The 22,957-nt window shown below is 44.6% G+C and overlaps 1 protein-coding gene and 1 non-coding gene across 8 annotated transcripts in view; one reads left to right on the top strand and one right to left on the bottom strand.

The window, feature by feature from the left end:
* Positions 1-22,957, top strand: part of CNOT1 (CCR4-NOT transcription complex subunit 1) — a 111,266-nt gene that overhangs the window by 5,736 nt on the left and 82,573 nt on the right. The window lies entirely within an intron of this gene.
* Positions 5,912-6,012, bottom strand: LOC116472114 (small nucleolar RNA U13). The gene has a single exon (XR_004249018.1). It is a non-coding gene; the product is annotated as a small nucleolar RNA U13 (small nucleolar RNA).

Here is a 22,957-nt window from a genome sequence, read left to right as displayed (position 1 = left end):
CTATAAATTGAGTTCCTAATACCCCATTCTTTTGTTCAGTTAACTTGCTAGAGTGGCTTATATAGAACTCTCGGAAATACTTAGGTTTTTTTTTTTTTTTTTTTTTTTTGAGCCGGAGTCTTGGCTCTCTGTCACCCAGGCTGGAGTGCAGTGGCACGATCTAGGCTCACCGCAACCTCTGTCGCTCTGGTTCAAGCGATTCTTCTGCCTCGGCCTCCCAACTAGCTGGGATTATAGGCATGTGCCACCACACCTGGCTAATTTTTTATGTTTTTGGTAGAGACGGGGTTTCATCATGTTGGCCAGGCTGGTCTCGAATTCTTGACTTCAAGTGATCGACCGACCTCAGCCTTCCAAAGTGCTGGGATTACAGACAGGTGTGAGCCACTGTACCCGGCCAACACTTAGATTTAAGAGTTTATTATAAAGGATATGGATGAGGAGGTGCATAGGAGAAGTAAGGGCCGCGGAGCTTCCATGCCCTCCCCTGGCTACACTATGCCTCAGCTATCTGGAAGCTCTCTGAACCCAGTCATTTATGGGCTTTTATGGAGGCTTCATTACATAGGCACAATTGATTAAATCATTGGCCTTTGGTGGTCACCTTAACCTTTAGCACCTTTTCTCTCCCTGGAGTTTGGAGGAGGTGGGGCTAAAAGTCCTAACCCTCTAATCTTGCCTTGGTCTTTCAGGTGACCAGCACCCATGCAGAAACTACCTAGAAGTTGCCAAGCTATCAGTCAACTCAGCATACAAAAAGAAACTTACCATTCTAAGGATCTTAGAAGTTGTATGCCAGGAAATGGGATGAAGACGAAATGTATATCTCAATAAATATTACAGTAGTGTTGAAGTAATTATTTGAAATATAAAAGTGGGATGGAAGTATTTTCTTTTCTTTTTTTTTTTTTTGGAGGCAGAGTCTCACTGTATCCCCCAGGCTGGAGCGTGATATCGGCTCACTGCAACCTCCGCCTCCCAGGTTCAAGTGATTCTCCTGCCTCAGCCTCCTGAGTGGCTGGGATTACAGGTGCCTGCCACCACGCTTGGCTAATTTTTGTGTTTTTAGTAGAGACTTGGTTTTGCCATGTTGGTCAGGCTGGTCTCAAACTCCTGACCTCAGGTGATCTGCCTGCCTCAGCCTCCCTAAGTGCTGGGATTGCAGGCGTGAGCCACCGTGCCCGGCCAAAAGGATTTTCAAAGACACTATCTAATGTTCTTTTTTCTTTTTCTTTTTTTTTTTTGAGACAAGAGTTTCACTTTTGGCGCCCCGGCTGGAGTGCAGTGGCGCGATCTCAGCTCACTGCAACCTCTGCCTCCAGGTTTCAAGAGATGATCCTGCCTCAGCCTCCCGAGTAGGTGGGATTATAGGTGCCCACCACCACATCTGGCTAATTTTTGTATTTTTAGTAGAGACGAGGTTTCACCATGTTTGCCAAGCTGGTCTCAAACGCCTGACCTCAGGTGATCCACCCACCTCAGCCTCCCAAAGTGTTGGGATTATAGGCGTGAGCCTATAATATTCTTAAGCTTTATATTCAGAACTCAGCAGTTTCCGAGTCAGATAATTAAGCATTAGTTCCCTTAGATTTATACCTTCTAGGTTTTGGGTTTTATTCTTAATGGATTTTATTTTTTAGAGCAGTTTTGGGATCACAGTAAAATTGATGAGAAAGTACAGAGGTGGCCGGGCGCGGTGGCTCACGCTTGTAATCCCAGCACTTTGGGAGGCCGAGGCGGGCGGATGACAAGGTCAGGAGATCGAGACCACGGTGAAACCCCGTCTCTACTAAAAATACAAAAAAAATTAGCTGGGCTTGGTGGCGGGAGCCTGTAGTCTCAGCTACTCGGAGAGGCTGAGGCAGGAGAATGGCGTGAACCCGGGAGGCGGAGCTTGCAGTGAGCCGAGATTGCGCCACTGCACTCCAGCCTAGGCGACAGAGCGAGACTCCGTCTCAAAAAAAAAAAAAAAAAAAAAAAGTACAGAGGTTTCCTGTATTATCTCCTGTCACAATACTTGCTTTGCCTTTGCCTTTCCCATTATCAACGCCTCCCCCCCGCCGCTAGAGTGGTACATTTTTTGAGACGGAGTCTCGCTCTGTCACCCAGGCTGGAGTGCAGTGGCGCTATCTCGGCTCACTGCAAGCTCCGCTTCCCAGGTTCACGCCATTCTCCTGTCTCAGCCTCCCTAGTAACTGGGACTAGAGGCACCCACCACCAAGCCTGGCTAATTTTTTGTAGCTTTTTAGTAGAGACGGGGTTTCACTGTGTTAGCCAGGATGGTGTCGATCTCCTGACCTTGTGATCCACCTGCCTCGGCCTCCCAAAGTGCTGGGGTTACAGGCGTGAGCCACCAAGCCTGGCCTGTACGTTTCTTACAATTGATGAAGCTACACTAATAGATCATCGTCATCCAAAGTCTCTAGTTTACATTAGAATTCACTCTTGGTGGTCTATATCTTCTTTTTTTTTTTTTCTGAGACGGAGTCTCTTTCCGTCGCCCAGGCTGGAGTGCAGTGGCGCGATCTCCGCTCACTGCAAGCTCCGCCTCCCGGGTTCACGCCATTCTCCTGCCTCAGCCTCCTGAATAGCTGGGACTACCGGCATCCGGCTAATTTGTTTTTTGTATTTTTTAGTAGAGATGGGGTTTCACCGTGTTAGCCAGGATGGCCTCAATCTCCTGACCTCGTGATCTGCCCGCCTTGGCCTCCCAAAGTGCTGGGATTACAGGCGTGAGCCACCATGCCCGGCCATGGTGGTGTATATTCTGTGGATTTGGACAAAATATAAGGCCTGGTTTTGCTAACAAGAATAGTTGCCAGAAGTGGTGGCTCACGCCTGTAATCCTAGCACTTTGGGAGGCCGAGGCGGGTGGATCACCTGAGGTCGGGAGTTTGAGACCAGCTTGACCAACATGAAGAAACCCCGTCTCTACTAAAAATACAAAATTAGCTGGGCGTGGTGGTGCTTGCCTGTAATCCCAGCTACTTGGGAGGCTGAGGCAGGAGAATCGCTTGACCCTGGGAGGTGGAGGTTGTGGTGAGCCGAGATCGCGCCATTACACTCCAGCCTAGGCCACAAGAGCAAAACTGTCTCAAAAAAAAAAAAAAAAAAAAAAGAATAGTCAGCTGGGCAAGCGCAGTGGCTCACACCTGCAATCCTAACACTTTTGGGAGGCAGAGGTGTACAAATCACTTAAGCCCAGAAGTTTCAGACCACCCTGGGCAACATGGTGAAACCTCATCTCTACTAAAAACACAAAACTTGAGGTGGGAGGATCACCTGAGCCTGGGGAGGTCGAGGCTGCAGTGGGCCGTGATCATTGCACTCCAGCCTGGGTGGCAGACTCTGTCTCAAAAAAAAAAAAAGTTACCCTTTTGTCTAGTTTCAGGCTCTTTGTCTTTTTTGAAATAACTTTCTAACTAATCTGCATTATAGTTTTTTTATCATTGGTTTTTGGGTTTATTTCACAAATAATATGTGGATATTCTGATTGTAAAAGATTCTAGGACTGCAGTTAATTTTTTATATTTCTGCCAAAATGCCACTTAAATCATTGCTTTGAAAATATTCTTTCTTTGTTCAGAAGTCACTCTAATACCTTCATCTGGAGTTGTAAGTGTTGATTCCTCCTTCCCTGTGGTACTACTGTGTTGTTTTATAGTCAAAAGACTGTTAAGCAGTGGTACCCAAATATATCTTTGTCCTCTTTTTTTTTTTTTTTTTTTAAATGAGACAGAGTCTTCACTGTGTCACCCAGGCCTGGAATGTAGTGTTGTGATCTTGGCTCACTGCAATACAACCACCTCCTTCCGGGTTCAAGTGATTCTCCTGCCTTATCCCCGCCGAGTAGCTGGGATTACAGGCGCCTGCCACACCACGCCCGGCTAATTTTTGCATTTTTAGTAGTGATGGAGTTTCATCATCTTGGCCAGGCTGGTCCTGAACCCCTGACCTCAGGCCTCCCAAAGTGTTGGGATTACAGGTGTGAGCTACCGCACCCAGCCTCTTCGTCTTTTTACATCTGGAATGTCATCTCTACCAAAACTTTATCATTCTAGTCCAAACGCAGATGTACTGTCTATAAATCCCTAATTTCCTTAAGCAAAATTGATTTTTTGCCATCCTTGGCCAGTTTCACTTATGTGCACCCTACAATGCCTTTTAAGTTTTCTGTCTCATAGTAAGGAGTCTCCTTTTCCCCAGTGCATATATACAGTTGAACTGTAATTGAATAGTGCTTCATTTATTACAGTTGGGTAAATTGATAGAATATAGCATTCTTGGAAATCGATACTCTTTGGTTTTTCTTTTTTTTTGTACTGCTTGAATGAGCAAGTAACATTTCAGAGGAAAAGATCTTAAGGCCGGGCACGGTGGCTCAAGCCTGTAATCCCAGCACTTTGGGAGGCCGAGGCGGGCGGATCACGAGGTCAGGAGATCGAGACCATCCTGGCTAACACGGTGAAACCCCATCTCTACTAAAAATAGAAAAAATTAGCCGGGCGTGGTGGCATGCGCCTGTAGTCCCAGCTACTCGGGAGGCTGAGGCAGGAGAATGGCGTGAACCTGGGAGGTGGAGCTTGCAGTGAGCTGAGATCGCGCCACTGCACTCCAGCCTGGAGGACAGAGCAAGACTCCGTCTCAAAAAAAAAAAAAAAAGATCTGTCATTGGTGGTTCATTATGTAGGTCAGGATTTTAGTTTCATTTGTGCATTGGATTTTAGAATATCATGACTATCTCTAGTAATCTACAGAGTTAAACTATTTACATCTTGGCAATTCCTTGAATTAATTAGGAAGATCTTTCTTTACCCCCAACCTTTTATTTGGATAGAGTTTTCTTAGTTGTGACCAAAGCAAATAAGGTTTTTTTCCCAGCAATTTTTTGGAGGACTAGAAACAAGATTTGAATTTTTCATTTCCTCACTATGAAAATGCAAAACTCAGCTAGGCGCGGTGGCTCACACCTTAATCCCAGCACTTTGGGAGGCCGAGGCGGGCAGATCACAAGGTCAGGAGTTCGAGACCAGCCTGGTCAAGATGGTGAAACCCCATCTCTACTAAAAATACAAAAATTAGCCAAGTGTGGTGGCAGGTGGCTAGTCCCAGCTACTCGGGAGGCTGAGGCAGGAGAATTTCTTGAACCTGGGAGGCAGAGGTTGCAGTGAGCTGAGATCATGCCACTGCACTTATAGCCCAGGTGACAGAGCGAGACTCCGTCTCAAAAAAAAAAAAAAAAAAAAAAAAGATGCAAAACTCTAGTGTGACCAAAAGATGCTCTTTTATAATTAATGGTCAGTGTAATAATAATAAATTTGCAGTTCTGCTGAGACTGCCTAAAGATGGAGGGACTTGAGTTTTAACAAGTTCTTTAGCATCGTAAATTAAATTCTGAGATTTGAGAGTTTTCTCTTGGTGTAGTTCTTTTTAAAATAAAATAGCTTCAAGAAGGCTACTCTCTTGTTATTTTGTTTTTTTGAGACTGGGTCTCTGTTGCCCAGGCTGGAGTGCAGTGGCACAACCGTGGCTCACTGCAGCCTTGACCTCCTGAGTTCAAGCCGTCCTCCCACCTCAGTCTCCCCAGTCAGTGGCTGGGACTACAGGTGTGCACCACTACGTTCAGCTAATTTAAAAAAGTTTTTTTGTAGTGATGGGGGTCTCACTATGTTGCTCAGCCTGGCCTTGCACTCCCAGCCACAAAAAATCCTCCCACCTTAGCCTCCCAAAGTGCTGGGATTACAGGCAGGAGCCACCATGCCTGGCCTGGATTAGATTAATTCTTGTAAAATACTTAAGGCACATACACAAGGCTATTAAATGTTACAAGTTATTGAAGGCAATGTAGCATTGAGTGAAATAAATTGCCTGATTAATATGTGTATATAAAAAGCAAGTCAACTCTTTTTCATGTCAGACAGATAATGTGCCGATGTAACAAAGTTTGAGGTTGCCATATCTGATGCATGCATGTGAACACCCAATCATCATGCTTATGAACTACAAAAGAGTCAACTCTTTTTTTTTTTTTTTTTTTTGAGACAGGGTTTCTCTGTGTCGCCCAGGCTGGAGTGTGCGCCACCACGCCCTGCTAATTTTTTTCTTTGAGATGGAGTCTCGCCTTGTTGCCCAGCCTGGAGTGCAATGGTGCGATCTTAGCTTGCTGCAACGTCTGCCTCCTGGGTTCAAGCTGATTCTCCTGCCTCAGCCTCCCAAGCAGCTGGGATTACAGGTGTGCGCCACCATGTCCTGCTAATTTTTTGTATCTTTAGTAGACACGGGGTTTACCATGTTGGCCAGGCTGGTCTCAAACTCCTGACCTTGTGATCCATCCACCTCAGCCTCCCAAAGTACTGGGATTACAGGCGTGAGCTGCCGTGCCTGGCCAAACTCTTTAATTAATTTTTTTTTGTTTTAGAGAGACAGTAGTGTGACCATAGCTCAGTGCAGCCTTGAACTCCTGGGCTCAGTCAGTCTTCCCACCTCAGCCTCCTGAGTAGCTGGCTGGGATTGCAGGTGGAAGTACACAGTCCACCACAAAATAGTTACGCGTAAACTTTTTCTAATAACTTGTGTTAGCCACTTTATGTAAGCTGCATACCATTTCTTACCATCTTCTGGATTTAAGTTGTGCTTGGCTTTGTGTTAATGTAGAAAGTCAATTTTTTCTTTAATTTTATAGAGGCAGGGTTTTGATCTGTCACCCAGGCTCTAGTGCAGTGGTACCGTGATAGCTCATTAAAACCACAGACTCCTGGGCTCAAGCCATCCTCCCACATCAGCCCGCCAAGTAGCTAAGACTATAGGCACATAATGCCACACCCAGCTAATTTTTATTGTTGTAGTTGTAGAGACAGGGTCTTGCTATGTTGCCCAAGCTGGTCTTGAACTCCTGGTTTTAAGTGGTCCTCCTGGCTCAGCCTTCCAAAGTCCTGAGATTACAGGCATGAGCCACTGCACCAGCCAAAAGTTAATTTTGAGGTGTTTACATTGAGGGCCCATCCTACAGAAGGTGGATATATCAGCCATTTTCTCAACAAGGGCACTATTGGCATTTGGGCAGGGTAGTTCTTTGTTGGCGATACAGGTTGAATATTACTCATCTTAAATGCTTGAGACTAGACATGTTTCTCATTTCAGATTTTGGAAAATTCTCATACTTAACCAATATGCGCCATTGTGTATTCTTTTGAGTGTCATGTTTGCGCTCAAAACGTTTTGGATTTTGGAGTCTTTCGAACTTTGGATTTTCAAATTTGGGATGCTCAGCCTGTATTGTCCCCTTGCAAGATGTGGTTTGTTATTATTTTTTTTAATTAAAAAATTTTTTTTGAGACACTCTTGCTCTGTTGCCCAGGTTGCAGTGCAGTGGTGCAGTCATGGCTCACTGTAGCCTCAACCTCTCAGGCTTAAGTGATCCTCCCAATTCAGCTTTCTAAGTAGCCAGGGCTACAGGTGCATGCCACCATGCCCTGCTTGCTTGTTTATGTATTTATTTGTTGAGATGGTCTCACTGTTCCCCAGGTAGGTCTCAGACTCCGGGTTCAAGTGATCCTCCTGCCTCAGCCTCCCAAAATGCTGGGATTACAAGCATGAGCCACTGCACCTGGCCTGCAAGATGTTCAATTTCATCCTTAATTCTTAATGAATGCCAGTAACTCTCCTGACACCTAAACATTTCAAAATGCTTTTGGAGATACTACTGCTCTTCAGTTTTTTTTTTCCAGTAGATGCCTTCTTGAGGTTCAGATTTCTCATTAGGTTTATTTTGTTTACTTTAGATTTACTTATTCTTGGTATAAATCACAAGTCACTTAAAATTATTTTAGTTTTACAATGGCACATGTAACAGAAGACTACATGGAGGAAAAGAAATACCATATTTCACTGATTCTAAAACAAAATTTCCATACTTTAAGATCTCTAAAATTGGCATACACTGTATTATTGAAAAAAAAAAGCTGCCAAATAATCTAGTAGTAATATATAAAATAATCATGTTATTATCACGAATGTAAACCAACCTGAAATTATGGAAAATAAGCACTATGACGGGTAGTGAAGGCGGAAGGAATTTCCCAAACTTTGTCTATATCTTGTTTCCCTTTAAAAACAAAAAAACGAAAAAACCAGCTGGATGCTGTGGCTCACACCTGTAATCCCAGCACTTTGGGAGGCTGAGGTGGGAGGATTGCTTGAGCTCAGGAGTTTGAGACCAGCCTGGGCAATATAGCAAGACCCCATCTCTACTAAAAATAAAAAATAAAAACAAAGTCCTTGCAGGCCGGCCGTGGTGGCTCATGCCTGTAATCCCAGCACTTTGAGAGGCCAAGGCAGGTGGATCACCTGCGGTCAGGAGTTCAAGACCAGCCTGGCCAAGATGGTGAAACCCTGTGTCCACTAAAAATATAAAAATTAGGCGGGCGTGGTGGCAGGTGCCTATAATCCCAGCTACTTGGGAGGCTGAGGCAGAGAATTGCTTGAACCCGGGAGGTGGAGGTTGCAGTGAGCCGAGATCATGCCACTGCACTGAAGCCTGGGCAACAAAGCGAGACTCCATCTGAAAAAACTAACAAAAAAACAGAGTTCTTGCAATTTCTGATTTTTTATTTTTTTGGTAGAGTCAGTGTCTCGCCCTGTCATCCAGACTGGAGGACAATGGCCTGATCATAGCTCACTGCAAGCTCGGACACTTGGGCTCAAACCTCCCCCTTCAGCCTCTCTAGTAGCTAGGGCTACAGGCATTTGCCACTGCACCCTGCTAATTAAAACAAACAAAAAAAAGTAGAGATGGGGTTATTCTATGTTGCCTAGGCTGGTCTTGAAGTCCTGGCCCCAAGCCATCCTCCCTTCTTGGCCTCCCATAATGCTGGGATTAGAGGTGGGAGCTACTGTGTCTGGCCTGCTGTTTCTTGAGCACATTCGCTTCTCTTTTCCTTCCATGTTCATGGCTTTCCTGTGACCTTATATTTCCCATCATCAAGAGTAACTTCTAAAAATGTTCATTTGATCATTTTGTCTGTTATTAGGCAAAACAGGCCTAAAACAAATCCAAGATAATGGCGGCTTAATAGAGTAAAATGTATTTCTTCCTCAATTTTCATTGAGGATCCTGTGCAATAATTCAAGAACTCTGCCTTCATCTGTCATCTTGTGACATCATCCTCCTCTAGGTCTTGGAGGTTTATTCATCGGGCAGATAGTGAAAAACAGAGAATCATGAGTGAGGTTTTATGAGCTAGGTCTGAAAGTGCCACATACCATATTTGCTGTATACTTTGTGGGTTAGGAACTAAGTCTTACAGCCAAACCAATGCAAGAGAAACTGATAAATGTATTCTAATTCTTTAGCCAGGAAGAGGAAACAGTTTGATGAGCATCTAGCCCATCTCTGCATCACCCTGTTTGCTAAAACAGACCCAAACCAATCAAAGTAGCTTCCCAGATCATCTTTGTGATAAGATTCAAAATTCTGAAATGGATTCTCCATGTGCTAGACAGGAAATCCACAATTTGGGTCCCACTTACCTCCAGAAGATATTTCATCTCTGCTGGGCGAGAGTGTTGGGGACAGTCCCCAAGTCCACCTGCAGGTTCAGTAATTCACTAGGAGAAGAGCCCAGGGCTATGATTTTTTTTTTTTTTTTTTAAATAGCAAAGGATACAGGCTCAGTGCTGTGGCTGGTGCCCGTAATCCCAGCACTTCAGGAGACCGTGGCAGGCAGATCAGTTGAGGCCAGGCGTTCCAAGACCAGCCTGGCCAACATGGTGAAACCCTGTCTCTAGTAAAAATACAAAAAATTAGACGTAGTGGCGTGTGCCTGTGGTCCCAGCTACTCCGGAAGCTGAGGCAGGAGGATCGCTTGAGCCTGGGAGGTAGAGGCCGCAGTGAGCCCAGCTCAGGCCACTGCACTCCATCCTGGGCGACAGAGTGAGACCCCATCTCAAAAAAATAAAATACAGTAAAAAGTGTTTTTCTATAGCAAAGTATACAAAGCAAAATCAGCAAGGGGAGATGATGAATGGGGTGAAGCCAGGAGGAAACCAGGCTCATGCTCCCAAGTGTCCTCTCCCGGTGGAGTCACACAGGACACAATTCCTCCAGCATGGAGTTGTAGCAGCACATGTATGTGAAATGTTGCCTAGCAGGGAAGCTTTTATTAGAAACTCAGTGCCTATTGTTATTATTGGTGGGGCCTGTTCATGTAGGCACCCTCTGCCTACCACATATTAAAATTTTAGGCTCCTAGACAGAAAGCTGGTGTTCATCTAGATAGAAAGCCGGTATTCATCATAAACCACATTTGGTTTGTGCAGTTTATGCAGAGTGAGTCACTCTTAGTAGCCCTGGGGATGGTGAGAACTCTTCTGAAAGTTATCAGAGACCAGCCAAGGGCCAACTATGCAAGCCTTTCTAAGGACAGCAGGCTCAGGCCATCTGTTATCTCTTTTCTACAGTGAGTGAGGTGAATGGCTTCCATAGGTTGGGATTTTGCATAGAGAGTCTTGGAATATGCAAAGCTACTGGCGTAATATTTTTTGGTTTTGAGAGTTAATTTTCTTTCTTTTTTTTTTTTTTTCTTTTGAGACAGTGTCTCGCCCTGTCGCCCAGGCTGGAGTGCAGTAGCGCAATCTCGGCTCACTGCAAGCTCCGCCTCCCGAGTTCACGCCATTCTCCTACCTCAGCCTCCTGAGTAGCTGGGACTACAGGTGCCTGCCACCAAGCCCGGCTAATTTTTTTTTTGTATTTTTAGTAGAGATGGGGTTTCACCATGTTAGCTAGGATGGTCCCTATCTCCTGACCTCGTGATCCACCCGCCTTGGCCTCCCAAAGTGCTGGGAATACAGGCGTGAGCCACTGCGGCAGCCAATTTTCTACTTTGAAAAAAAACTTCAGTTCCTTTCTCAACTATTTTATGTAACTTTTCAAAAGAGTTATTCTTATTAGATACTTTGTATCTATAAGAACATAATCTAAATAGACCACTGTTATGTGACTTTTTTCCCCCTCAATAGATAATTTCTATTATTTATGGGTCCCTTTTTTTAGTTATTACATAGTATGCCATTTTATGATTTACTTAATCAGTGCCCTTTTGATGGATATTTAGGCTTTCAGTTGATAGTTTTTAAAGAATTGGTCATTGCCTGGAGAAAAAGTAATGAATTAAAAGGTGACTTCTAAGTATTCAGTGCAGAGGTATAATGCAGATGGTTTAGGGGCCTAAAACTCTTCTGTGAGAGTGGAGATGCTTATCATACCAGGAATTGATATTAAAACAATTATTTAGACTTGTACAAATCAATTTTGAAAGGATTTTTGCTTGTTTTAGACTTACCTCTAAGCCAGGCGTGGTGGCTCAAGCCTGTAATCCCAGCACTTTGGGATTCTGAGTTGGGCAGATCATGAGGTCAGGAGTTCAAGACCAGCCTGGCCAACATGGTGAAACCCCATCTCTACTAAAAATAAAAAAAAGTTAGTCGGGCGTGTTGGCGCACACCTGTAATCCCAGCTACTTAGGATCCCGAGGCAGGAGAATCACTTGAACCTGGGAGGGGTAGGTTGCAGTGGGCCAAGACCATGCCACTGCACTCCAACCTAGGCGACAGAGCGAGTCTGAAAAACAGAAACAAACAAAAAACCTCTACAGAGCGAGTCTGAAAAACAGAAACAAACAAAAAACCTCTACTGCTCAATTTCTTCAAAATTATGCTACTTACTATCTGAAAGTTAAACTACTCCTTATCTGTAAAGTTAGGGTAATAATACCACCCTCGAGTTGTGAGGATTAAATAAACATGTAAAGTGCTTAGACCAGTTCTACTTAGTGTTTATTATACTTGCATAAGTTATTCTATTATGTACACAGTAGTTATAACTAAGATTTTAATAAGTGAACCAACCTTTTGGAACTGCCCCATAAATCTAGAATCTTTGCCTCTTGGAGAAGTAGTTAATATTAGTAAGTGTATAATCAGCCTTCCATAGAAGTTTTGCTCTTGTCACCCAGGCTGGAGTTCAGTGGCAGGATCTCGGCTCACTGCAACCTCCACCTCCTGGGTTCAAGCTATTCTCCTGCCTCAGCCTCCTGAGTAGCTGGGATTACAGGTGCATGCCACCATGCCTGGCCAATTTTTGTACTTTCAGTAGAGATGGGGTCTCGCCATATTGACCAGGCTGGTCTTGAACTCCTGACCTCAGGTGATCCACACACCTTGGCCTCCCAAAGTGCTGGGATTATAGGTGTGAGCCACGGCATCCGTCTGATATAGAACATTTTCGCTGGGTGCGGTGGCTCACTCTTGTAATCCCAGCACTTTGGGAGGCCGAGGCGGGCGGATCACGAGGTCAGGAGATCGAGACCCCGGTGAAACCCTGTCACTACTTAAAAAAAAAAAAATACAAAAAAATTAGCCGGGCGTGGTGGCGGGTGCCTTTTTGAGGTCAGGAGTTCAAGACCAGCCTGGTCAATATGGCGAGACCCCATCTCTACTGAAAGTACAAAAATTGGCCAGGCATGGTGGCATGCACCTGTAATCCCAGCTACTCAGGAGGCTGAGGCAGGAGAATGGCGTGAACCCGGGAGGCGGAGCTTGCAGTGAGCTGAGATTGCGCCACTGCACTCCAGGGGGGGGGACAGAAGGGGGACTCTGTCTCAAAAAAAAAAAAAAAAAAACATTTTCATAATTGCAGAAAGAGAGTGAAAAAAAAGACAAGGCTCAGATTGACCTCTTTTAGGTCAGAATGCTACTTGGGAAGTAAATAATTTTCAAGGTCAAACTTGGTTATCAGTTGGTGTAAGTATTCTGTATTTTTTTTTTTAGTATTGGAAGTTGGCAGTTCAATAAACTGATAGCCTTGGGTCTTGCCTACTTTTTTTCTTAAGGTGCCTGATATTTAAATGTAGAGCAAGGTAGGTGGTAGAACGTTGCTGGCATCAGTGCTGTGGGAAACCAAACTGCCTTTAGATCAATGTCTTTGCAGCCTAGCATGTGGCACATTCTTGTAGGTCCAGCTACTTGGGAGGCTCAGGTGGGTGGATTACTTGAGTCCAGGAGTGTTTGAGGTTGGCAGCGACGTGTGGTCACACCACTAGACTCCAGCCTGGATAACAGAGCAAGACCCCCTCTGTTAAAGGAAAAAACAAATGAGCAAACAGATGTCTTTGGTCCAGTTGGAAGGAGTTAAGGGGAGAAAAAGGAGTAGGCGTGAGGGGCATTCCTTGTCCTCACAGAAGATATTGCATCAAAGTACAGTATCCTTTTCTTAAATGTTTCTTTTTTTTTTTTTTTTGAGACGGAGTCTCGTTCTGTCTTCCAGGCTGGAGTGCAGTGGCGTGATCTCGGCTCACTGCAAGCTCTGCCTCCCGGATTCATGCCATTCTCCTGCCTCAGCCTCCTGAGTAGCTGGGACTACAGATGCCTGCCACCACACTCAGCTAATTTTTGTATTTTTAGTAGAGATGAGGTTTCACCATGTTGGCCAGGCTGGTCTCGAACTTCTGACCTTAGGTGATCCTCCTTCCTTGGCCTCCCAAAGTGCTGGGATTACAGGCGTGAGCCACCGCGCCCGGCTTCTTAAATATTTCTAATACCTGTTAGCAAGGAAGAAGCTGACACTGCTCCTTAGGTCAGTGGTTCTCAGGAATTGACTGGGGAGTTTATTTTATTTATTTTTTTTTGGAGATGGAGTCTCGCTCTGTCGCTCAGGCTGGAGTACAGTGGCGTGATTTCGGCCCGCTGTAACCGCTGCCTCCCGGGTTCAAGCAATTCCCCTGCCTCAGCCTCCTGAGTAGCTGGGACTACAGGTGCACACTGTCACGCCCAGCTAATTTTTTGTATTTTAGCAGAGACAGGGTTTCACCGTATTGCCCAGGCTGGTCTCAAACTCCTGAGCTCAGGCAGTCCACCCGCCTCGGCCTCCCAAAGTGGTAGGATTACAGGCGTGAGCCACCGCGCTCAGCCTGACTGGGGAGTTTGAAATAGACAGCCTGTACTCCTTTTCTCTAGCAGTGTTGACTCCCTTGGTCTTGGGTGGTGCTTAGGAATCAGCATTTTATTTATTTATTTATTTATTTATTTATTTATTTATTTAGAGACCAAGTCTCGCTCTGTTGCCCAGGCTGGAGCACAGTGGTGTGCTCTCGGCTCACTGCAACCTCCGCCTCCTGGGTTTAAGCGATTCTCCAGCCTCAGCCTCCCAAGTAGCTGGGGCTACAGGTGCCTGCCACCACGCCCGGCTGATTTTTTGTGTTTTTTGTTTGTTTTGTTTGTTTTATGTTTTTTTGAGACGGAGTCTCACTCTGTCGCCCAGGCTGGAGTGCAGTGGTGCGATCTCGGCTCACTGCAAGCTCCACCTCCCGGGTTCACGCCATTCTCCTGCCTCAGCCTCCCGAATAGCTGGGACTACAGGCGCCTGCCACCACGCCCGGGTAATTTTTTTGTGTTTTTGTAGAGACAGGGTTTCACCGTGTTAGCCAGGATGGTTTCGATCTCCTGACCTCGTGATCCGCCTGCCTCGGCCTCCCAAGGTGCTGGGATTACAGGCGTGAGCCACCGCGTCCCGCCTTTTAATTTTTTGTATTTTTAGTAGAGACAGAATTTCACCATGTTAGTGAGGATGATCTCGATCTCCCGACCTCAAGTGATCCACCTGCCTTGGCCTCCCAAAGTGCTGGGATTACAGGCGTGAGCCACTGCGCCTGGCCTATTTATTTCTTTATTGAGGCAGAGTCTTGCTCTTGTCGCCCAGGCTGGCGTGCATTGGTGCGATCTCGGCTCACTGCAACCCCCCACCTCCTGGGTTTAAGCGATTCTCTGAGTAGCTGGGATTACAGGTATCTACCACCATGCCTGGCTAGTTTTTTGTATTTTTAGTAGAGATGGGGTTTTGCCATGTTTGCAAGGCTGGTCTTGAACTCCTGGCTTCAAGTGATTCACCCACCTCAGCCTCCTGAAGTGTTGGGATTATAGGCTTGAGCCGCCTTGCCCAGGCAGGAATCAGCATTTTAAATAGCCCTCTCTCCCCTTTTCCAATTCTTGTACACAGCTGCCTTAGTTGCATAGCATTATAGTAAAGTTTGTATTTATTACATTAAGCCTCTTGGTCAATGTTTCCTTTTGTGTTTTCTATAATACCTAAAGTGAGTACATGGTGTATAGTTAGGGCTCAAATGTTTGAGTTGATAGGAATGCCAACTTTAGTAGATAATAATGTATATGTTTATTAGTAATATGTTTATTATTATATATAATATATATATATCACCCTAAGTGATCCCAGAAGGATATTCCTTCGTGATAAAAGAAGAAATGAGAATAGTAAAATTTTCCAATTAAAAATGTTTTCTGGCCAAATAGTTCATGGCTATAATCCGAACACTTTGGGTGGCTGAGGTAGGAGGATTACTTGAGCCCAGGAGTTCCAGACCAGTTTGGGCAACAAAGTGAGACCCGGTGTCTACAAAAAATAAAATAAGTAGCCAGGCATGGTGGCATGTGTCTGTAGTCCCAGCTACTTGGGAGGCTAAGGCGGGAGGATCACTTGAGCCTAAGAGATCAAGGCTGCACGAGCCATGATTATGCCATTGCACTCCAGCCTGGGCAACAAGCTCGAAACTGTCTCTCCCACCTCTCCAAAATTTTTATTTCTATAAGTTATTGGGGGACAGGTGGTGTGGGTTACATGAGTAAGTTTTGCTTTTTTGTTTGTTTGTTTGTTTTTTTTTTTGAGACGGAGTCTCCCTCTGTCACCCAGGCTGGAGTGCAGTGGCAAGATCTTGGCTCACTGCAACCTCCGCCTCCCAGGTTCAAGCGATTCTCCTGCCTCAGCCTCCCAAGTAGCTGGGATTATAGGTGCGTGCCACCACACCCGGCTAATTTTTCTATTTTCAGTAGAGGTGGAGTTTCACCATCTTGGTCAGGCTGGTCTCGAACTCCTGACCTCGTGATCCACCCGCCTCTGCCTCCCCGAGTGCTGGGATTACAGGCATGAGCCACCGCACCCGGCGATTAAGTTCTTTAGTGGTGATCTGTGAGAATTTGGTGAACCTATCACCTGAGCAGTATACACTGTACCCACTTTGTAGTCTTTTATTCCTCATCCCCTTCCCACACTTACCCCTGAATCCCCAAGGTCTATTGTGTCATTCTTTTTTTTTTTTTTTTTTTTTTTTTTTCTTTTTGAGACAGAGTCTCACTGTCGCCCAGGCTGGAGTGCAGTGGCGCGATCTCGGCTCACTGCAGGCTCCGCCCCCCGGGGTTCACACCATTCTCCTGCCTCAGCCTCCCGAGTAGCTGGGACTACAGGCGCCTGCCACCTCGCCCGGCTAATTGTTTTGTATTTTTAGTAGAGATGGGGTTTCACCATGTTAGCCAGGATGGTCTTTATCTCCTGACCTTGTGATCCGCCCGCCTCGGCCTCCCAAAGTGCTGGGGTTACAGGCGTGAGCCACCACACCTGGCCTATTGTGTCATTCTTATGCCTTTGCATCCTCATAGCTTAGCTCCCATTTATGAGTGAGAACATATGATGTTTGGTTTTCCATTCCTGAGTGACTTTGCTTAGAATAATAGTCTCCAGTCTCATCCAGGTCGCTGCGAATGCCATTAATTCATTCCTTTTTATGGCTGAGTACTATTCCGTTGTGTGTGTATATATACCACAGTTTGTTTATCCACTCGTTGATGGGTGGGCATTTGGATTGGTTCCATGTTTTGCAATTACGAATTGTGCTGCTGTAAACGTCTGTGCAAGTATCTTTTTTGTATAATAATTTCTTTTCCTCTGGACAGATACCCAGTAGGTGGGATTGCTAGATCAAATGATAGTTCTACTTTCAGTTCTTTTTTTTTTTTTTTTTTTTTTTGAGACAGAGTCTCACTACATCACCCAGGCTGGAGTGCAGTGATGCGATCTTGGCTCACTGCAGCCTTAGCCTCCCAGGCTCAACAATTCTCCTGCCTCAGCCTCCCGAGTAGCTGGTATTACAGGCACATGCCACTATGCCCGGCTAATTTTTTGTATTTTTAGTAGAGGCAGGGTTTCACCATGTTGGCCAGGGTGGTCTTGAACTCATGACCTCAAGTTATCTGCCTGCTTTGGTCTCCCATAGTACTGGGATTACATTGTGAGCCACCGTGCCTGGCCTGGTTTCACTGTGTTTTGTAATACAAATTGGACATTCAGGTTTGTTTGTGTTTTAGTTTATTTTTCTTAAAATTTTCTTTCTTTCTTTTTTTTTTTTTAATTGAGACAAGAGTCTAGCTCTGTCACCCTGGCTGGAGTGAAATGGCATAATCTCGGCTCATTGCAACCTCCATGGCCTGAGTTCAAGCCATTCTCATGCCTTATCCTCCTAAGTAGCTGGGACTACAGGTGCTAGCTACCACATCTGGCTAATTTTTTCTGTACTTTTTAGTAGAGACAGGGTTTCACTATGTTGGCCAGGCTGGTCTTGAACTCCTGGCCTCAGGTGATCTGCCCACCTCACCCTCCCAAAGTGCTGGGATTACAGGTATGAGTCACCGCGCCTGGCCTTTTCTTAAAATTTTCAATCATGCAATATATTTACATGGCTCAGAAATCAAAACCAAAAATAAAAGATGTAATCAGTGAATTTTTGTTCTGTCTTCTATCTCTTCTCCTTTTTTCTCACTCATTTAGATAGCCCTTTTGTCTCTCTTCTCTTCTCTTTTTTTTTTCTTTTCTTTTCTTTCTTGATGGAGTTTTGCTCTCGTTGCCCAGGCTGGAGTACAATGGCATGATCTCCGCTCACTGCAACCCTCCGCCTCCTGGATTCAAGCGATTTTCCTGCCTCAGCCTCCTAAGTAGCTGGGATTACAAGCATGTGCCACCACGTCCAGCTAATTTTGTATTTTTAGTAGTGATGGGGTTTCTCCATGTTGGCTAGGCTGGTCTCGAACTTCTGACCTCAGGTGAATGCCTGCCTTGGCCTCCTGAAGTGCTGAGATTCAAGCTGTGGCCACCTTGCCGAGCCTAGATAGCCATTTTCATTGGCTTGTAGTTTATTGTGAGTATTTTCACAAAAAAGCAACTATATATATGTGTGCATATATACAAACAAAAGGTAGTATATATATAAGTGCTTAAACAAAAGACAGATGACTATATACACTGTCTAGGATGTTTATTCACCAATCACCTAGTCCTGGCCAGCCATCTGTCATGCTCTGACAAATACTGCTACGGTAAATAATACTATCCATATGTTATACTTTTGGAGGTGTGTAGATTTCTGGACTTTTAGTGGGATTTTAAGTGAAAGCTCTATGTAACTACTATTAATCGAGACCTTATTTGGGATCATGCTATTCAAGAGTTCTGCAGCTTTTCACTTAGTGACTTAGTGTCGTGAGTATACTTTTGTTGACATTTAACAAACTATGTACCACAGCTGCTCTTGGTTCTGTTTAGATTGAATATTCAATAGACAATTAGTAGTATTGTATAGTGTTCTCTAGTGAAAATGTGAATGCCATTTTATAATCCTTTTTCCCCCCAGCTGTGCAGTAGGTAGGGGTTTATGTATGGCAAAACTATATTTTAATTGGACATTAAGCATATTGGGTGGGTGTCCTATTGCATGTATGAAGATCATCTTTTTTTTTTCTTTTTTTTTTGAGACGGTGTCTTGCTCTGTTGCCCAGGCTAGAGTGCAATGGTTTGATCTCAGCTCATTGCAACCTCTGCCTCCCATGTTCAAGCGATTCTCCCTGCCTCAGCCTCCCTAGTAGCTGGGATTACAGGTGCCCGCCACCACGCCTGGCTAGTTTTTGTATATTTAGTAGAGACAGGGTTTTGCCATGTTGGCCAGGCTGACCTTGAACTCCTGACCTCAGGTGATCCTCCTGTCTTGGCCTCCCAAAGTGCTAGGATTACAGGCGTGAGCCGGTGCGCCTGGCCTGAAGATAATCTTTACACTCATTTATTTTTGGGTAATTTATAGTATTTTAGTATTAGGAAAAGTACTGAGAATGGCCTTGTACAATCTTTGTTCCCCTCAGTTACTGTTTTACTTATTTTTTGTTTTTTAAGGGACGGGGTCTCACTGTATTGCCCAGGCTGGCCTCAAACTCCTGGGCTCAGGCGATCTTTTTGCTTGAGCTTCCTGAGTAGCAGGGACTACCAGTGCGTGCCACCTCACCCAGCTATTATTTTACTTTTTATTTCTTATATTTTAATTATAGAGACACTGTCTCACCATGTTGCTCAGTTTGGTCTTGAACTCTTGAATTCAAGTGATCCTCCTGCCTTGGCCTCTCAAAGTGCTAGGATTACAGGTGTGAACCACCATGCTTGGCTACTTTATATTATAACTATATTGTTGGTAAATTTTTTTGATATCATTGTTCAGGTAACAGTTGACTTGTAGTATATTATTGTCAAATGTCAGTGACCTTTCATTTGCACTGTACATCGTTTAATTGAGAAGCGCTGTGAGAAGACTAAGGAAACGAGGTAATTTGGCTGGGTACGGTGGCTCATGCCTGTAATCCTAGCACTTTGGGAGGCCTAGGCAGAAGGATCGCTGAGCCCCAGAGTTTGAGACCAGCCTGGGAAACATGGCAAAACCCCATCTCTACAAAAAATACAAAAATTAGCCATGTGGTGGTGGGCGCTTGTAGTCCTAGCTACTTAGGAAGCTGAGGTAGGAGGATCACCTGAGCCAGGGAGGCTGTGGTAAGCTGTGATTGTGCCACTGCCTTCCAGCCTGGGTGACAGAGACCCTGTCTCAAAAGGAGAATAAAGAGGTAATTTATTGCTTGGAAAGGATTTAGCATTTTTATTGTATGATTGTTTCTTTTTCCTTAGAATTATAGTTGTTTCCCATGTTGAAATATCAGTGGCATGATAATGACAAGTCCTCTGGAGTTTTGGAGGGATGTATATATGTGTTTTTATTTTATTTTATTTTGAGACAGAGTCTTGTTGTGTCACCTAGGCTGGAGTGCAGTGGTGGTGTGATCTCAGCTCACTTCAGCCTCCGACTCCTGGGTTCAAGCGATTCTCCTGCCTCAGCCTCCTGAGTAGCTGGGATTACAGGTGTGTACCACCACACCCGGCCAATTTTTGTATTTTTAGTAGAGGTAGGGTTTCACCATGTTGGCCAGGCTGGTCTCGAACTCCTGACCTCAGGTGATCCACCCGCCTCAGCCTCCCAAAGTGCTGGGATTACAGGTGGGAGCCACCACGCTCAGCAATATGTGTTTTGAATAATGAAGATTGGGAGATTTGTTGAAATGGTAGCCGTTTTTGGTGTGGTTTTGTTTTGTTTTTTAGACAGAGTTTTGCTCTTGTTGCCCAGGCTGGAGTGCAATGGCACGATCTTGGCCCACTGCAACCTCCGCCTCCTGGGTTCAAGCGATTCTTCTGCCTCAGCCTCCCAAGTAGCTGGGATTACAGGCAGGCAACACCACGCCCGGCTAATTTTGTATTTTTTTTTTTTTTTTTTAGCAGAGATGGGGTTTCTCCATGTTGGTCAGGCTGGTCTCCAACTCCCGACCTCAGGTGATCCACCCGCCTTGGCCTCCCAAAGTGCTGGGATTACAGGCATGAGCCACCGTGCCCAGGCTTTTGGAGTGTTTTTTTAAGGCTTTGGCCTGGATATGAAGTTAATCATTAAAACTATCTGAGTCCCTGGCATATAAAGAGCAAATAGTAGACAAGGCGTATACAAATAGAATGATCCAGCGCTACAAATCCCTTATAGTGAATGAATGTCTTGGAATCTCAACTTTAATGATCTTAAAATAATTAACTCTCATACATATTTTTGTGATGAACTTGTTGGAAAGTGACTATAGCTTTGTGTTACAGTATTTAAAAATGGCCTATAAATAATGACATTGTGACCCAAACTCTGTATACATATTATAGTGCTAGAGGTTTATTGGAAGGCTAAATCACTTATTGTCTATTCTCATGTAATTGTTGTAGATGACTAGCAGTATTTCAGTGGATTTTCGTGTTTTTTTGGTAGAGTGAAAATACAGATTACAAAATCCTAAGCTTCAATTTATATCTTATTCATCGAACAAATATTTAGTGAATTCTTATTATGGGGCATGAAGTATGTATAATAAATTGGTGCAGAGTAAACAATTACTTGTTTGTTATGTAACTTACATCCTAATATGAGGAGACAAGAAAAATATAGGTATGATACGTGTTAGTTGATATGATGTGGAAAAATGCATGGGGCAGGGGTGTGGGGATTACAATTTTGCATAGGATAGTCAGAGTGTCTTCACTGAGAAGGTGATGTTTGAGTAAAGACTTAAAGAGAGGTAGTTAGCCATATTGCCGTCCACAAGAAGGGCATTCCAGACTGAGCTGTCAGTTTGGTGCAGAGGCATTAAGGTGAGAGTGTACCTGAGAAGCAACAAGGAGGCCACTGTGGCCAGAGAGAACTGAGTAGGGGAAGAAGAGTATAAGAGGAAGCCGGAAGACTACCAGTGGTTAGGTCCCTTAACCTAACCATTGTTTGTTCATTGGACATTTTAAAGACTTTGGCTTCTTTCCACTCTTTGAGTCAGTGGAGGGTTTTGAGGATGGGGTGACATATCTGAGTTTTAGACACACACACACACACACACACACACATTTAAATTGTAGAGATAGAGTCTAGGTATGTTATCCCAGGCTGGAATGCAAGTGGTGTGATCATAGCTAACTGCAGTGTTGAACTCCTGCGTTCAAGCAGTCCTCCTGCCTCAGCATCACAAGTAGCTGGGACTGCAAGTGTGAGCCACCATGCCTGGGTTTTGAGTTTTTTATGATTGAAAATTACTGTTCTCTGGACATTATGTTGAGAATAGACTATAGGAAGCAAGTGTAGCAGGGAGATCAAGTTAGAGGGCTAGCATAGTAATCCAGGTGAGAGATATGATGGTCCTTATCATAGCTTGGATATTGTGAGAAATGGTTGGATTCTGGTTATATTTTATAGGCGGAGCCAAAATAATTTCCTGTCAGATTGGCTATAGGTTTTGGCTGTAGGTATTGGCTCCAAGATTTTGGCCTGAGTAAGTTTAAGGATAAAATTAGCATCAACTGAGATGGGGAGTGCTTTGCAGGGTGTGACATCATTAAGTGGGGAGAAGACAAGGAGCTTTTTTTTGAATATGATATATTTGAGATGTGAAGTAGAGATTATATTATACAAATTTGGACACTGAGAGAGGTTTGGGCTGAAGATAGAACTTTTGAGAGAGTTATTGGTATAGATGGTTTTTTCTTTTTTAAAAAAAATTTTTTTATTTATTATTTTATTTTATTTTTTGAGACAGAGTCTCACTCTGTTGCCCAGGCTGGAGTGAGGTGGCACGATCTCAGCTCACTACAACCTCCACCTCCTGGGTTTAAGTGATTCTCCTACCCCAACCTCCTGGGTAGCTGGGATTACAGATGTGCACCATCACACCTGGCTAATTTATAGTTTTTTTTTTTTTTTTTTTGAGACAGAGTCTTGTTCTGTTGCCCAGGCCGGAGTGCAGTGGCGTGATCTTGGCTCACTGCAACCTCTGCCTCCCAGGTTTAGGCAATTCTTCTGTCTCAGCCTCCTGAGTAGCTGGGATTATAGGTGTGTACCACCATGCCCGGCCTATAGATGGTTTTTTAAGCCATGAGACTGAAGTAGGCCAGATGCGGTGGCTCATGCCTATAATCCCAACACTTTGGGAGGCCGAGGCGGGCGGATCACCTGAGGTCGGGAGTTCGAGACCAGCCTGACCATCATGGAGAAACCCTGTCTCTACTAGAAAAAATACAAAATTAGCCAGTCGTGGTGGCACATGCCAGTAATCCCAGCTACCTGGGAGGCTGAGGCAGGCGAATCACATGAATCTGGGAGGTGGAGGTTGCAGTGAGCCGAGATTGTGCCATTTCACTGGAGCCTGGGAAACGAGCGAAACTCTGTCTCAAAAAAAAAAAAAA

This window comes from Hylobates moloch, unplaced genomic scaffold (assembly GCF_009828535.3).
Source record: "Hylobates moloch isolate HMO894 unplaced genomic scaffold, HMol_V3 SCAFFOLD_6, whole genome shotgun sequence".
NCBI classification, from domain to species: Eukaryota; Metazoa; Chordata; class Mammalia; order Primates; family Hylobatidae; genus Hylobates; species Hylobates moloch.
Note: the sequence above shows the minus strand (reverse complement) of the source record. Positions and strands in the feature narration are given on the sequence as shown.